The sequence below is a fragment of the Pinus tabuliformis genome, chromosome 4_1 (genome assembly GCF_031772625.1).
Source record: "Pinus tabuliformis cultivar Carrire ecotype Pingquan chromosome 4_1, CPIR1, whole genome shotgun sequence".
NCBI lineage: Eukaryota > Viridiplantae > Streptophyta > Pinopsida > Pinales > Pinaceae > Pinus > Pinus tabuliformis.
Genome location: NC_142303.1, coordinates 172,700,809 through 172,717,350, shown reverse-complemented (window position 1 = coordinate 172,717,350; position 16,542 = coordinate 172,700,809). Strand labels below are relative to the sequence as shown.

At 40.0% G+C, this 16,542-nt stretch overlaps 1 long non-coding RNA gene across 1 annotated transcript; it reads right to left on the bottom strand.

Moving 5' to 3' along the window:
- Nucleotides 1-12,005: 12,005 nt before the first annotated feature.
- On the bottom strand, nt 12,006-12,448 carry LOC149174736 (uncharacterized). Its single transcript, XR_016258511.1, has 2 exons — nt 12,420-12,448; nt 12,006-12,247 (listed from the first exon to the last, which is right to left on the bottom strand). It is a non-coding gene; the product is annotated as an uncharacterized LOC149174736 (long non-coding RNA).
- Between the last annotated feature and the right edge of the window lie 4,094 nt (nt 12,449-16,542).

The window sequence follows — 16,542 nt, the reverse complement described above, 5'->3', positions numbered from 1 at the left end:
TGGTCGGTAGGGAGGCTCCAAAACGAAGCTAAGGAAAAATTTTGGAGGGTGGTTGTAGCCGCTACAAAACTTGGCGACACACTGGTAGAACTCCAGCTCTCTGAATGGACCTTGTTTATGAAAAGCAAGTCTAACACCTCTGGAATTATTGTTCATTTCTCTGGTTGTCTTGGTTTTCACACTTGCTTGATTGTAAGATGTAGCATCTGCCAAGCCCTTGGTCGGTCTGCACACATTCAAAGCCAATACAAAACAGTTGTTTCGATTGGGGATGAGGGCTATATTGGTGCACAAGCAATATAGACGCTAGAGTTTTAGTTTCATCTCTAGTGTTGCTCCACTGCCAGTAGGCCTGGACAGTACCCCAGCGGAGTCATGTAGGAACACATGCATCTATCCACTGCCAGCAAGCTTGGTCACTACCTCGATGGTGTTACTTGCATCACCTCTCTGTGCAGAAAGCCTTTCTCTTCTTTTGCCTTATTCATTTTTCATTTTTTGAAATTTTCACTTTTTCATTTTTTCATTTTCATGGCTGTTGTTGGGAAAAGCATCCAATACGGAATGACCCTATCCCACTCTAAGGGTGATAGTACCTCAGCAACAATCAAAGCAAAGCTATTCGAGATTACTTCTTTATGAGATGTAAGAGAGGGGAGAAAGAGATCCACTAACCGTTGTCTTCCGCTAATGATTGATCCAATCTTCTCTCCTTGCTGCTTGCTCCCAGCTCCTTGCTCTTTCACTGGCCCAGCTACACCAAGATCCTGCAAAATAACAAGAAAGGGAAACTACAAGAAGCATACATTCATAATTGATTCAAGGATTAGAATAAATCAAATACACAAGTATAACAATACACCATTGAGACACATGCATATAGAAGAACCTCAAATGCTTTATTAATGGAAGAAGTAAAGTTCTGAGAGTGTTACAACCATAAGAGGCCCAATCCAGCAACACCTCCCAGCAGAAAGAAATCTCCTCTTCACCTCCTTCAAGCAAATCACCCAATAGTTCTATACTCAAACCAACAGCACTTCCTTACATTCACAATATTCCAGCCTCCCTAGACCTCATGAGAGAGCTCTATATATAGGAGTTTTGGAGAAAGGATGAGTCAGCTTGAGCTTGGCATGGAGCTGACTAGTGTCCTCTCCCACTTCAGTTATTCTTCAGTTCTTGAGTCCACTTGGAGTTTCTTGCTTCCACTTGGAGATCTAGATCCTCTTACTCATCACAAGGCGAATTCCTTGATCCAAGTGTCATTTTGGAAGCTTCCTGGGCATTTGACACCTTGCAGAATGACTGTGCCACTTGGCCAATCTCGCCCAGCGCAGGTAGCCTTCATTAGAGTTGACATTCAGCGCAGGTACAGAGTGGAGCAGTTGACATTCAGCGCAGATGCTTAGTGGAGCAGTTGACATGATCCAGAATTAGCTTGTTTTTGAGTGTTTTCAGGTGGAGAACTGATATTTAGTGCTGTGGTTTGCTGACCTTGTTCCTCTAGGGGTAGGAACAACATGTTTAGGGACTTTGGATCCCTTAGATTATCGACATTTCATGCTTCATGCTGTAAGGCACAAAAATGTCTATAACAGTTGCCCCTTAAAGTATGAGGTCGTTTATCGGGTGAAATGCTTTATTAGGAGGATCCGAAGTTCATTCAATCGCTGAGAGGTGACCTGTAATAAAATACAATACAATACATTATGATTCATTCTGCTTTCATGATCTAGCTGAGGCGGGCATTTCCATGCTCAGCTTTATAAATTCATTTTGGTACATATAACAGACGATCGTCTGATGGTAGACTGATAATTCTCTGCTGAAATTATCATCCTTTGAGTAGGATGATCATCTGCTGCAATGATGTACATATCAAATGTCTTTATATTTCCTGAATATATATCGCAGCCCGGATGGATGGAACTAGATCCGGGGTCTTCAAACTTGTTCGATCTTCACTCTAAGTACAAGTCGATCCATGTGAGAATTGCGCTGAAGTCGAACATGGAAAGACATCGCTTGATTACCGGTCAATGATGTAAACCGTTAACAAGCGCGAGAGGAATCACCAATAATGACAATGACCCTCAAGGTACTGCAGTACAATTCACGTGGTGTGAATAAAGGACTTGGCGTCGAACACCACGCAAAATCTTCTGGTCGAAGGTCATTGATGTATACCTGTCGCCGGAAGTGAGAAACTTGCCATTGAGGCATGTAAGCTTCAAAGTACTGGGGGGGTGTTCCTAGATCAACTTCTTGGATAATGAGCTGAAGTCGACAAGAAGCGATCCGTCAAAGGAGGGCCTTAATGAATCCCACATCAGTGACACGGAACGGAGCTAATGATTTTAGTGGAGGTGAAAACAATCTGTGAAATATGATTCAGGGTGGCGATCATGGGTGGATGAAGGATAATGTATGGCAGTGGATGGGACACGGTTGACTCTTTCTGAACAACATCTCTTGAACATATAACGACACTGATGTGATGGATCGGTAGCATTACCCCGAATGTGGATGGTTTGGCGAGGACCATGGTGATGAGACCGGTGAATGAAACAACCCAACCCGATGTGATACGGAGGACAAAGTGTCATGTTCAAGAGCGACTTGCTACCATTAAAGCTTTGAGGTTCTCCCAATTTTTCCCCAGTCATTTCTGACCAGTACCTCTTTATTTTTGTCAAGCTTGAGGAGGATGACATATGCTTGTTCTATAACCTGCCCTTCGAGCAAGCCCATCGCTATGTTTTAACGAGCCTAGCGATAGGGAAACTCGTTCTCGTCTAAAGACAAGTCTGTCGCTATTTAATCATTTTAACGAGTCTAACGACAAGGAAAACTCGGTCCTTTTCATTTTTAGAGAGTCTAAAAAGGTACAGAAAGTTAACTCCAAAATTCCTTTTTCGTCATCTAATCCCTTAAGTCCGAAAAAGTATAAAACAATACAGAAGGGATGAATTTTTGATAACTTTAACGAGCCGAATAAAACAAGCGCTCGACCTTTTTGTGCAATAATCCCTCAGGTCCAAAAAGATTAAAATCTAGAGGAGGGATAGCTCTTCCGGTCAATTTAACGAGCTGGAAGGCCAAAACTCGGCAAACTTTTCATATTTTACGAGTCAGGAGAAAAGAGCTCAAAGAAGACTCGTCTTTTGAGGAACGAGTGATAAACAGGGATAGCAGCAGATTCCAGGTACAGGTTGGAATTTTCCAATCACGGAAGTGTCACAAGGATGGCTAAGTGAAATCACTCTTCGCAGCTGTTCCTCAAAATAGGTAAACAATCATATGGAGGTGAACGATTGGCCAAATGGAATGGAGGTGGCAAGTGCAAAACACGACCAAGGCTTTTTTACGGCTAATAAATTTATGACCACAATGGTTATTTACCGAAATAGGTTCATTTTTTAATGAGCTTAAACTCTGAAGGAAACTCTTGCTTACGCTTTTCTATTTTTTAACGAGCATAAATTCTGCGGTAAAACTGCTCGATCTTATGTTTATTTTTTAACGAGCATGAACTACGTGCTAAAACTGCTCGGATCTCGCTTTTCTATTTTTTAACGAGCATAAATTCCGCGGTAAAACTGCTCGATAATACCAGTCATAAGATAAGAAATGTCTCTTGTGAGATAGCTATTTTTTATGGAGCTTTATCTCACGAAGCTATGCTCCTCATATTCTTTCTTTATGCAAGTTTGGAAACGGCTAATCCTACGAGTTTAAAGGGTTAGACCTACAGGTTTAAAGGGAGGACCTAAAAATTTAAAAAATAAATAGTCATCCCTTACTTGCACTCCAAAAGGTTGCATGCCCCCAGGTGTAAGGTATAATTTCAAGGCTACCCCTACTTATCCGATAAAACATTTGTTTTAAAGGGTGAGGCTTGCCTCTTTCTGGTTACCCAAAGATTGTTTTGTTAACACCATCAAATGAAAACATCTCCTCGACACTGTCTACCGAAGTGGACAATGGTGAATGACCTTTGTCAAACAAGTAACCTTAACAAAAGAATCCTGTTCCAGAACAACCCCTCTTCCTTCTTCTCCTTCTTCTCCATGGGAGCTTGGCTTTCGCCGGCTCTACCTTACGAGGAGGAAGGAGGGGACGGGGTACGGACTAGTCATATTCTCCCGCGGAAATTCTACCTTATACCCAGGGTTTCCTCTGCCCGAAGCAGACCAGGATGCATGCCCCCTGGGTTCCAGTCCCATCTTTCCGAATCACTCGCATTCATCAGGAAGGAGGACTGGGGGTGGAGACATTTCTTGATTGAATAGACCATTCAGGGTTGGTATCTGACTATTTGCGATGCGTGATCCCAGAAATGAAAGTTGGTCTACGAGCTTGACCATTCTTCCTTCGTGTGGAAAACACATTACTCTAAAGAGTGAGGAGACTATAGCTCCCATGCAATATATATAGTCTCGTCCAAGGAGTAGGTTATAATCCAAGGGTCCTTGAACGACCATCACGTTCATTTGAACGGTCTTCCCTTTCAATGTAACAGGTACATTGGGAAGGATCCCTAATGGTCGACTGGTTCCTTTATCAAAACCCGAGAGATTTCTTATCTCAGGCAAAAGCGCTGGGGAACCCAATGCTTTCCAAGCAATAGAGGAAAGGATACTCACAGATGCCCCTTCATCAATGATAGTTCCAGCCATTACCATTCTGTAAATTTGGACTATGATTCTGAATGGTACACTGGCTGGTAACCGGGGTCTGCCTAGTTGGTTCCAATCAAAGGACACAACCAGGTTGCTTGGCAGTGGGACCGAATACACGGCCGGATATGACCCTGACGATGTTCCTTCCTGCGATAAAGGAATGGGCGCATTGCCCTGATGCTCATCAGAGTCGGTGTTGATGAAAAGAATCTGGATGGTGTCATCCTTACTCTCTTCAGTGAGGGTGTCATTTGAAGATGAATCTTCATTGACGGTGTCATTTGAAGATGAAACCTCTGAAGGTGGAACCGGGTCAACTGCCGTATTGACCTTTAGACTTTCGCCTGGTCTGGATTCAGTAGGTTCATTTTCAATGACTGACGCTTCAGCTGACCACTTGAGCGGGCCAGCTGTATTTTCAACCAACGAAGGACTTGGCACGAGTTTTTTGTATCCAGGAGGAAGTCTCAACGGTGAAACCGAGCGATCTTCCAAAACTCTCTTCGCTTCGTCTAAGAAGGGACAACGGTGGATGGCGTGATCGCCTTTACACAGTTTACAGGGGGATCTTACTCCTCCTCTTTGTCTTGAACCTTCACTTTCGCTGGTTGACGGTAAGCATTCAACATGGCTATCAGAGGTTGATGCTCCCGAATTGTGCAACCGAGGGGACCAGTCCCTTAGTATCCGGGGAATACAGGGACAATCTCTATGGAAGTGGTCTCCTCTACATATGACACATGGCGATTTAGGCCTGGTCTGTGCTGTGTGTGGATTTTTGTCAGATGTCTTTTGCTTGCCCCCAGTCGCCTTAGGCTCCTTCTTCTTCTTCTCCTTCTTCTTCTTCTCCTTCTTCTCCATGGGAGCTTGGCTTTTGCCGGCTCTACCTTGCGAAGATGAAGGATTGGAGGAAGAGTTATAGGAAGTAGAAGGCTGGTGGGCAGCTCTAGACTGATCTAACTGTTGACTCGACTGTTCAGGGACCGTGGTGTTCTGAACTACATTGGTTGAGAATAGCCAAATTGGCAGGCCAATTGTCAGTCCTGGAAGCGACAAAGTGGCCATGTGGGGCGCACCAACTTCTGCCCAAGAGGAGAAAGGACTAGGATTTCCATCATGTGGAATTCCTTGGTTGGGGTGTTCCATGTTCTCAACCTAAAGATCAACGTAGGAATAGGAAGTGATTATGTTCCGTTTAAAATAAATTTTATAACGACGCTTTTAGACACAACTTGCTTTTTCACTTTTTAAGAGTCGAGAAAAAGCTAAAGATGACTCTAGTCTCCTTTGATGTTTTAACGAGCCCGAAGTGACAAATGCTCGGATGGAATTTTTCAGTTATAGAGTTTGAAAAAGGCCAAAAGAAACTGCTCTGGAGTTCTAGGCAGAGGGTGTGCCAAACTTTTCGCAAAACCACAGAATACGTTTTACGGTACGAGTGGTCGATCTTCGTGAATGTTGTGTTCACTGCATTGCGATCAGTAGGGCGGCCGACACGGTTTCCTATGGATAAAGGCTTTGTTCCTATAGGGGTCTCCCAATATATACGCGACGGTACGTGGGAGCACAAGTCCGTATTGATACTTATCGCTTCACCGTGGAGGAATCACCCAACCACTCAACGCTAAGATATCACGTTTAACGACGCCGGAACACGTCTCTAGCTTAGACCTCTATGTGTTTGCGTTATGTTTCAATGCATTGTTATGTAAATTCAATTTATTTTAAGGTTGATCTTGTTTAGCAGTTTGCCTTTATGGATCACCACGAGATGTATGATAACACTCCTAAATGCAGCCTAAGATGATAAGCAAGCTTTTCAATCTTTCAACTTTGAAAATCTTAACTACTGAGGGAAAAGAAAGACAACATATTTTCACACAGATCATAGAACACACACTAATGCACTTTTCCCTAAATCAACATGCAAGCTGTCATAATGCACATGCACAATGCAGGTATTTCTTTTCTCTTTCTTAATGTTTGTGCGATACAAGAAGAAAGCTGTTGTATAACTTTGAATTCAATTTCAAGTGAAAGCAAACAAGTTTGTCCAAAATCAAAAGACACCTTAAGATTTACTTGTTTCGACACTAGAAATATATAAATTCAAACCATATGACGAAAGCAAAAGCTCAATCAGCTATGAACAGCAAACAACCTAACTCTTAAGATCAAAACGACACTTTATCACAGGTCTAGATCTAAGAGGCCACAGCAAGACTAGTTCACTTTCGTTATGGGAAACTGCAAATGATGTAAGAAATACAGAAAGAAAAAACACAGTTTCTTTATACAACCGAGGCAGAATAGTGGCAAGGAAAGTTGGTTTCAGATAGGTACATTGACTGGTAACAGGCTGCAAAAACAAGGGTGAAAACAGGGCAAGAAACAGCAGGAAACCCCAGTAGCACAAGGCAAGACTAGTTCAGCGTAGGTAGTACACTGTCAGTTTGACATTCAGCGCAGGTAGCCCCTTCGGGAACTGCGCTGAAATGCAGACAGCCTTCACACAGCCTGCACTGAAGAACGAAACTTTCGTTTCTCTTGGTTTCCGGGTCACAGATTGCTCAAAAATTCACAGTTTTTGGCCAAATCAGAAGCTATCAGTCAAGTACACACTAAGGGATGAAAAGGAGGATGAAAAGCTATCACTAAGAGCTATTTAGAGTCCTTGTGGATCAGCTCTTCAAATCATAAACTTGCCCAGAAACTGAGCTAGAGTAGCTGCCCTCTACTTCGCATTTGAAAGATCCAAATGCAGTTCGATTCGGTACTCCCTGTGTTTATGAAATGAATAGCAAAAACACAAACAACCAACAAGATACGATTCCCCAGTGGAGTCACCAATTTGTTGTTGGGAAAAGTATCCAATACGGAATGACCCTATCCCACTCTAAGGGTGATAGTACCTCAGCAACAATCAAAGCAAAGCTATTCGAGATTACTTCTTTATGAGATGTAAGAGAGGGGAGAAAGAGATCCACTAACCGTTGTCTTCCGCTAATGATTGATCCAATCTTCTCTCCTTGCTGCTTGCTCCCAGCTCCTTGCTCTTTCACTGGCCCAGCTACACCAAGATCCTGCAAAATAACAAGAAAGGGAAACTACAAGAAGCATACATTCATAATTGATTCAAGGATTAGAATAAATCAAATACACAAGTATAACAATACACCATTGAGACACATGCATATAGAAGAACCTCAAATGCTTTATTAATGGAAGAAGTAAAGTTCTGAGAGTGTTACAACCATAAGAGGCCCAATCCAGCAACACCTCCCAGCAGAAAGAAATCTCCTCTTCACCTCCTTCAAGCAAATCACCCAATAGTTCTATACTCAAACCAACAGCACTTCCTTACATTCACAATATTCCAGCCTCCCTAGACCTCATGAGAGAGCTCTATATATAGGAGTTTTGGAGAAAGGATGAGTCAGCTTGAGCTTGGCATGGAGCTGACTAGTGTCCTCTCCCACTTCAGTTATTCTTCAGTTCTTGAGTCCACTTGGAGTTTCTTGCTTCCACTTGGAGATCTAGATCCTCTTACTCATCACAAGGTGAATTCCTTGATCCAAGTGTCGTTTTGGAAGCTTCCTGGGCATTTGACACCTTGCAGAATGACTGTGCCACTTGGCCAATCTCACCCAGCACAGGTAGCCTTCATTAGAGTTGACATTCAGCGCAGGTACAGAGTGGAGCAGTTGACATTCAGCGCAGATGCTCAGTGGAGCAGTTGACATGATCCAGAATTAGCTTGTTTTTGAGTGTTTTCAGGTGGAGAACTGATATTTAGTGCTGTGGTTTGCTGACCTTGTTCCTCTACGGGTAGGAACAACATGTTTAGGGACTTTGGATCCCTTAGATTATCGACATTTCATGCTTCATGCTGTAAGGCACAAAAATGTCTATAACAATGACTGTGCATAACACTTATTCATTTCAGAGGCAGAAGAGGGATCCCGACTTATTGAGAGAAAAAGAGGTTGTTCCTTCAGAGAAGTAGTTTATATATACCTCTGACATGAATGTTAAGGTTTTCCTCCTCACCTTACTCTACTTGACTGAGCTGACAAGGATTAATTCAAAAACAACCGGCTAGAGTAGGTGATACTAGTGAGCGCACAAGTGTTGATTTTTCACCAAGGTTTACTTCGAACAGTATGTATTTTCCATTGATGTATCATGGACTGAAGACAAAAAGTTTTTCATACAGATGCAGGACGACAGATAACTAAGTATTGATAGTTGTACAAGTCCTCTTGTACTTCACCCAACTTGTTTCAAGAGTCACACACAGTCCATACCAAACTAACTTACAGACATAAACAAGAAAACAAACCAAAAAGAAAAGCAAGAAGAAGAAGCAAATGTGCATGCAAAGAGAGTAAGCAAACAAACAAGAAAGCAAGCAAACACACAAAGAAAGAAGAAAACATGCATGCGAGCAAACAAAGCAAACACTACTCCTACTCCTAAGCTAACAATGCATGGGCCTGATTACACAAAGTGATATTTCCAATGCAGCCATCGGTGCATTGGTCAACCGAAGTTGGTGAAGGCATGGTTCACGAACATCACAGTTACACAAACCGGCAAGCATGAAATATGTAACGATGAATAGGAACACACTCCGAGCTTAAGTGCATCATAGAAAGGAAGTAAGTGAGAGTGCATGAGATGCACTTTGTGGACTTGCCATGGTGTTGTGCTACACTACGTGCAGATGTTGAGTGTGTGCATCCTCTTGACTGTGACATGCAAGAAAACATGAGAAAGGTAAACCACTTACGTTTTTCAAGTGTGCTTGCTGTGTAAGATTCCTCCAGTGCATGAGCGATGGGATCATGTAGTTCGAGTGGAGGAAGCAAAATATGGATGTTTGGTTGATCTTCAATGCAAATCAGAGAGTGGTGAGGAGCCTTATGTGTTTCAACGATTTCCATATCAGAAGTGAAACCAACCTCAGGACAGCCTGGGCCTGACATAACCATCAGCTCAGGCTGAAGTGCCTAGATAGTCTGGGGGGTTTTGACTTCGTCGACATAAAGATCATCATAGACCAGTGTCTTAGACAAATTAACAATGATTGAATCAACATCATGATCAGATGAAGAAGTGGAGAGATCACGACAACCAAGATCAGAAAATCCAGGATGTTTTTCGGCATCCTCATGATTTGATGAATTGTGCGGAGGGGTAGATGAGAAGCAAGGATTTTCACTCTCTATGTTTTCAGAAATCACAAATGACAGATTGGACGGATTTTTGGAGGAAGATGTGTCCTCTATGCAATGTAATGATAGACTGACATCCAACGTGTCCTATGAACGATCGGAAGTAGAAACATCCGGAAATGAGTTTTCACAGGGGAAATCACTACAACAAAACCAGCGATTTGCGCCAGATTTTAGCGCATTTTTTTTGTAATTGTGATGAGCAACCTGGCGCTAAATCTGGCTCTATTGTACAATTTTTAAAGCGTCCTTTTTTGCACCTGATTTTGCATCCTTTTTCACGCTAGATTTTGCATCATTTTTTACACCAAACTATGCATCATTTATTGCGTCAAATTTTGAACCAAGATTTGCATCTTATTTTATGACAGGTTTTGCTTCTAGTTTTGTGTCATTTTTTGCATCTATTTTTCATTCTCTTTTGCTTCCTATTTTGTGTCATTCTTTGCTTCCATTTTTGCACCATCATTTGCATCAAGTTTACACTGTATTTTGAATCCAATTTAACGTCTTTTTATGCATCCATTTTGTGTCAGTTTTTGCATCTAATCTTACGCCAGGTTTTGTATCTAGTCTTACACTAGTTTTTGCTTCTATTTTTGCACCAGCTTTGGTGCCTATCTTTGCACCATGTGTTGAATTTGATTTAGCACCAAATTTTGCATCCATTTTTGTGCCCATTTTTGCATCTTTTTTTGGACCATTTTTTACATCCACATTTACGTTTGATTTGTCTCCATTTTTCCCATCTCATTTTGCACCATATTTTGTGTCATTTGTTTCATCCAATTTTTCATCATTTTTAACACCATCTCTTGCATCTAATGTTACATCATTTTGAGCATCCAAATTTGCATTTATATTTGCATCTTATGTTGAGTCATGTGTTGCGTCCACCTTTGCATCTTATTTTGTGTCTAATGGTACATTCAATGTAGAGCCATTTTTTACGTCTAATTTTGTATTTGTTTTTGCACCAAGTTTTGCATCCAATTTTAAGCTATTTTATGCCCCTTTTTGCACCATTTTTTGTCTACTTGTGTCCAATGTTGCACCATTATTTACACCGACTTTTTCATCCAATTTTGCATTTCTTTGGTGTCTAGTTTTACATCGTTTTCACCATCCAAATTTGCATCTTTTTTTGCCTCATTTTGTGTCCACATTTGCATATAATTTTGTGTCTGAGTTCGAGCCTAAATTTGCATGTGATTAGGAATCATTTTTTACATCCAATATGGCATCCTTGGTTTCACCTTTTTTCAGCCCCATTTTGCATCTTGTTTTATGTCTTTTCTTACATCTTTTTTTTTTCCTTTTTTGCACCCAAGTTTGCATCCCAAATTTACACCATTATTTGCATCATCATTTGGCATATTAATTTGTAACGTTTTTTGCTTCTTTTTAACGCTCAACTTTGCATCTTATTTTACATCTAGTTGTTGTCTTTTTTTGCATCTAATTTGGTGCCCATTTATGTGTCCTTGTTTTTGCCCAATTTGATATCCTTTTGTATGCCATGTTTTGTTCCCTTCTTTGTGTCAACTATTGCACAATTTTTCACTTCTAATTTAAAACACTTTGTATGTCAATTGTTTGCATTTTGTATTAATTCCTAGTTTAACATCCAATTTTACTTTCAATTTTGCATCCATGGTTACATCCGCATTTGACTTCTTATATAGAGTATATTTTTCTTTACATATATGACCCCCTTTATAGATTCATAGTGAAATATATGATAGTTTCTAAATATCATTAAAGCAGATATCACAATTCAAAATCATTTGTAAAGAAATTTAAGAGAAATTGACAACATCCATCCAAAAAAATAACAATGTGCCATTAACAATTTTCAAAACATGTACAAAATAGCAACATAATACTAATAAAATCAATATTATTTTTAATCAAAACAACTAAAATTCAAATATGATTAACAAATCAAAATATTTCATGAATATCGTTATTCTACGATAAATTAACAACATACATAAATCAAACTCATCGTATGATTACAAAATCAAAATGTCTCATTGATATAGGGTAAATTCACAACACCCATCTAAACATAACAATGTCATTCTACACAATAATTTCTTCATAAAAAACAATGCATGTGCATGCCTAGCTACCACCACCAAGATCATCCTCATAATCATCTTGACCATCCTCATTACTCTGATCCACATCATCACCAACACCGCAACTATCATCATCATCTCCTCCTTCACCACCATCATCCTCATCCTCATCCTCATCATCTCTTGATATATGTTGAACATAATTTGGATCATCGTCTTGGCAATCATTACCTATAGCATTCTGACAAAAAAAATCAATATTACATGTTAGTATTAATTACATAACAGAACGCATGTTTTTGTTATACAATGTTAACCATAAAATGAGGTAAGATATAATATCTAATAGTACTAAAAAATAAAATGAAAATATGGTTTAAAAGTATATTGGAAATCCAACTAAGATTACATACCATAGAGTCCATCCAAACAACAAATTCAACCCATCAACACAAATATAACTTGTTAAGTTGAATTTATGGAATTAATTAACACAAATATATTAAACTACATGCAAAAGTTTGGTACACTTGCCTACCAAACTACTACCCTAAATTTGCCTATCAAGAACCTATGCCTTTGAAGTTTGGTACACTTGGGCTCCTCCCAACACTGTTGTTTTTATCTTCTAAATTTTTTGCACTTGGAGTACTTCCAAGTCTTCCAACATCTTCTTCAAAGGAAAATCAATAGCAAAATGATTCTGATAATAAAGGAAACAAACAACATTCTTAACACTAGATTTGGGCAATTTCAATTGCTTCATTGTCATCACATACTCTTCTTTTGCACCATCCATCTGCATATAGGTATGGGCAAAGAATCTACCCGAAGTCTCAAAGACTCAATCTACTTTACTACCTCAGCCTACTTTTGTCAACCTGCTTAACTTGCCACCGAAGCTTGAAGCGCCCTTCTAAGTCATGGTTAAGAGAGGTTGAAGTATTCAACTTTTGTGCAAAAATGTAGTCTTGATTGCTTGATTAAAAAAGGAACAAAGTTTTTGTTCCAACCTTTAAGTCACTCTTGTGGTTGATTTTGTCCCCAAACCTACTAATTTGCCTCAAGTTTGGTCAAACATAATGAACATTTGCACTGCTTTGATACGATTTGTCATGAACCTACAGTTTGCTAGAATTTTTCTACAAGAACCTAAGTTTCCCCAAGCCTGTTTTGACTCTTGAGGTTGTGTGACACTAGTTTTACTCAACCACAGTCGGTTGGCCAACATACACCTACAACAACCACACTACACACCTTAACTTGAGGTCTACTCATAACTCTACTGTAAGCTACAATGTATCAAATGCAAATGAATCCAACTTAATCAAATTCATTAAACAATAGGCACATGTCCCACCACAACCTTTAAAACATCCCAACAATACTTAACACTTAACCAACAAAATACATTGCAAGGAACATAACATTCATTCAAGTAAACATATTATAACAACACACAAAGTAGAGGTAGCATCCAAGGCAAGTGCCTTATTGTTATCATATAAAAAATGTCACAGATATATAACAACATAATTGCAACTTTATTCTAGATATACAATGAGTCAAAGAAAGTATTGCCTTAACTACTACCCAATAGACTTTCACAATCCAAACCCTTTAAAAAATTGAAAGATTGCCTCTTGTAATTCTTGTCTTCTTTTTCTTCTCACTCAGTTAGTGCAGTTTCACCCTACCATGCCAACCTTGAACTTAGCACGATAATCGAGCTCATTTACACTCTTGGTGAATGATCAATGGATGATGCCTTAGCAACTTTGAGGTGTCCACTACTTATACAAGACTTGTCTCACACTTGCATCCTTCTTTGGCATATTACAAACCTCTCTATGCTTAAGTGGACTCAAGTGTCCACATCACCAACTTCTATGATCAATGATGCATTTAACCCCCTTCATTACTTGATTTCAAATTGTCCAACATCTAATGGTGTTGTGCTTAAGTCACAACACACCTAACAAGTGTGCCCAAGGCACCCAAGCACACATGGCAAGGGTGCACCCAGTAAGCATGTCTAACATATGTGTGCCTATTAGTCTCTACCCCTTCTTGTCCATCCACTATCTGACATCCAATGGTGTTGTGTAGAAGGTGCCCAAGCACAACCAACAAAGGTACACCCAACAAGTGTGTCCAGTTGATGTGTGCCTGACGAATGTGTAGCCAATGGTGCCTAAGGGTGCACCCAGTAAGCATGTCTAACATATGTGTGCCTATTAGTCTCTGCCCCTTCTTGTCCATCCACTATCTGACATCCAATGCTGTTGTGCTGAAGGTGCCCAAGCACAACCAACAAAGGTACACCCAACAAGTGTGTCCAGTTGATGTGTGCCTGACGAATGTGTGGCCAATGGTGCATTTTCCCACTTCATTCTTGTTCCATCAACTATCAAACATCTTTATCACGTTGGGCCCGAGATGCCACACACCCAACAAATGTGCCCATCACACCCAAGTGTGCTTAGCAATGGTGCACATAAGAAGTTCATCTAGTGGATGTGTGCCAAATGAATGTGAACCCAACTAGTGCATTGTACAATTGTACTCTCGGATGCTTACGCCTTAGGGCACTTCTACCCATCCATTGCAACCCTAAAATAGCAAATCCCCAACTCTTGGAATCTACATGTATCCTAGGATCACAAGTCTATAAAATCTAATCAAGTTCTTTATGCCAATCTTGTTCATCATGCGTCATACTTGCAAATCACCAAGTTCCCTTCCGAGCTTCTCTTAGTAGGCCTAACTAATGGGAGCTACACAAATTTGCAACGTGCCAAGTTTGACAAAGGGCAATAGACATGTCCATGGTGCACCTTGCCATCAACAAGGGTACCTATAAACTAACTATTTTTAGCTATCAACCTTTTGTCATGTCCATCCGTGCCAATCAATAACCACAAAGGTTATTGTCTTGTCTTAGTAGCTCAAGTGGTTGGGAGCATAGTTTGTTCTCCTATCCACCCAGGTTCAATTCCAAGGGGCATGTTTCGCCTGTTGTGATAAGGCTAGAAGGTTAGGCACCCTCACTACAAAGGACATCTCAACCCTTGCTAAGTCATAAATTATTGGTATATCCAGTTTTTGCATTGTTGGATATACCATTGGTGTTATAATGGCAGCCAGTAAGTCGAAGGTTGATATGTCATTACATTATGAAACTTTATCGTTTGGATTACAAGATAAAAGACGCTACTTATAATTAGTACATCCCACTCAAACTATATGTTATGAAATGCATGTGACGGCTCTACGCCCATCATATGCATGTGAATTCAATGAAGGTTTTGTGAGTTCTGTTTTGTTGTTTTTTTAAATGGAAATGCATTGCACAAATAGTTGTCAACAATAAACAACAACTTTGCACGATAATATAATGTGTTGGAAGCATTTAGGAAGTATGAAAGTATCCCTTTGATTAAGAAGTCAGAATTGGTACCTAGCATCATCTCCACACAAATATGTGAACATTGTTTTTACTAAAATGTAACAGGAGATTTGCATGGGACACCATTAGCAAACATAAATACAAGTACAATAGGAGATATTCTAGAAAGCTTTGCATGGGACACCATTAGCAAACATAAATACAAGTACAATAGGAGTTATTCTAGAAAGCTACGGTATGTATACCACTGTAAATTAAACAATGAAAACGGCACAACCAGAGTTAGTCTAGATATACACTATTATAAATTAAATAATGCAAATGTTATGTGGAGAGGGTTTTTTGTCTCACAAACAAGTGGGTCTCATACATCATTTTAGTGTCTAGCTAGGCCATGAGCTTGAAATAAATTATAAATATACAACTATCTAACTTTACAGCCAAAGGATGCCTCTTGTGGAAAGATTTCGAAAACCGTGTCCTTGGAAACCCTTCAAATATCAAATCTGGAATTCTCTCCATTTAGAAGATGGTCTAAAGTTAACAATCCTTCATTTTTGGCACATATATCCTCCTAGGCTGATTCACATTCTTCCCCTTTAAACGAAGTGGATCTATCCCATTTCCCTTCTTAATACTCTGAACACCCTTTGGACCTTTCTGACCCAAGTCCTGGATGGGAAAGCTCCAATAAGAAAGGAATAAGTAAAACAGGGCACCCAATCAAGAAAATAGATTGTTAAAGAAGGATACCTCAAACTTCGACCCAAGTCCCGGATGGGAAAGCTCCAATAAGAAAGGAATAAGTAAAACAGGGCACCTAATCAAGAAAATAGATTATTAAAGAAGGATACCTCAAACTTCTTGGAAGGAGCGGATCCTTCCTCTCTCTAGAAATCAAATGAAACAAGATCGAATTGAGCTATTCCATCTCCAAACTTGACTTTTAATGTCTGGCCAAATGAGACACTTTTAACAGAGGAGAACCTGGTGAAACAAGGAATCAATGATCCTTCAAGATGTGACTATTGTTTTGTAAACAACGAAACCCCCTTTCCTACGTTCTTCTGTTATAGAAATGAGTCTCCCCTCCTCTATTACAGCATCTTCTAAAGAAGAACTGTTCA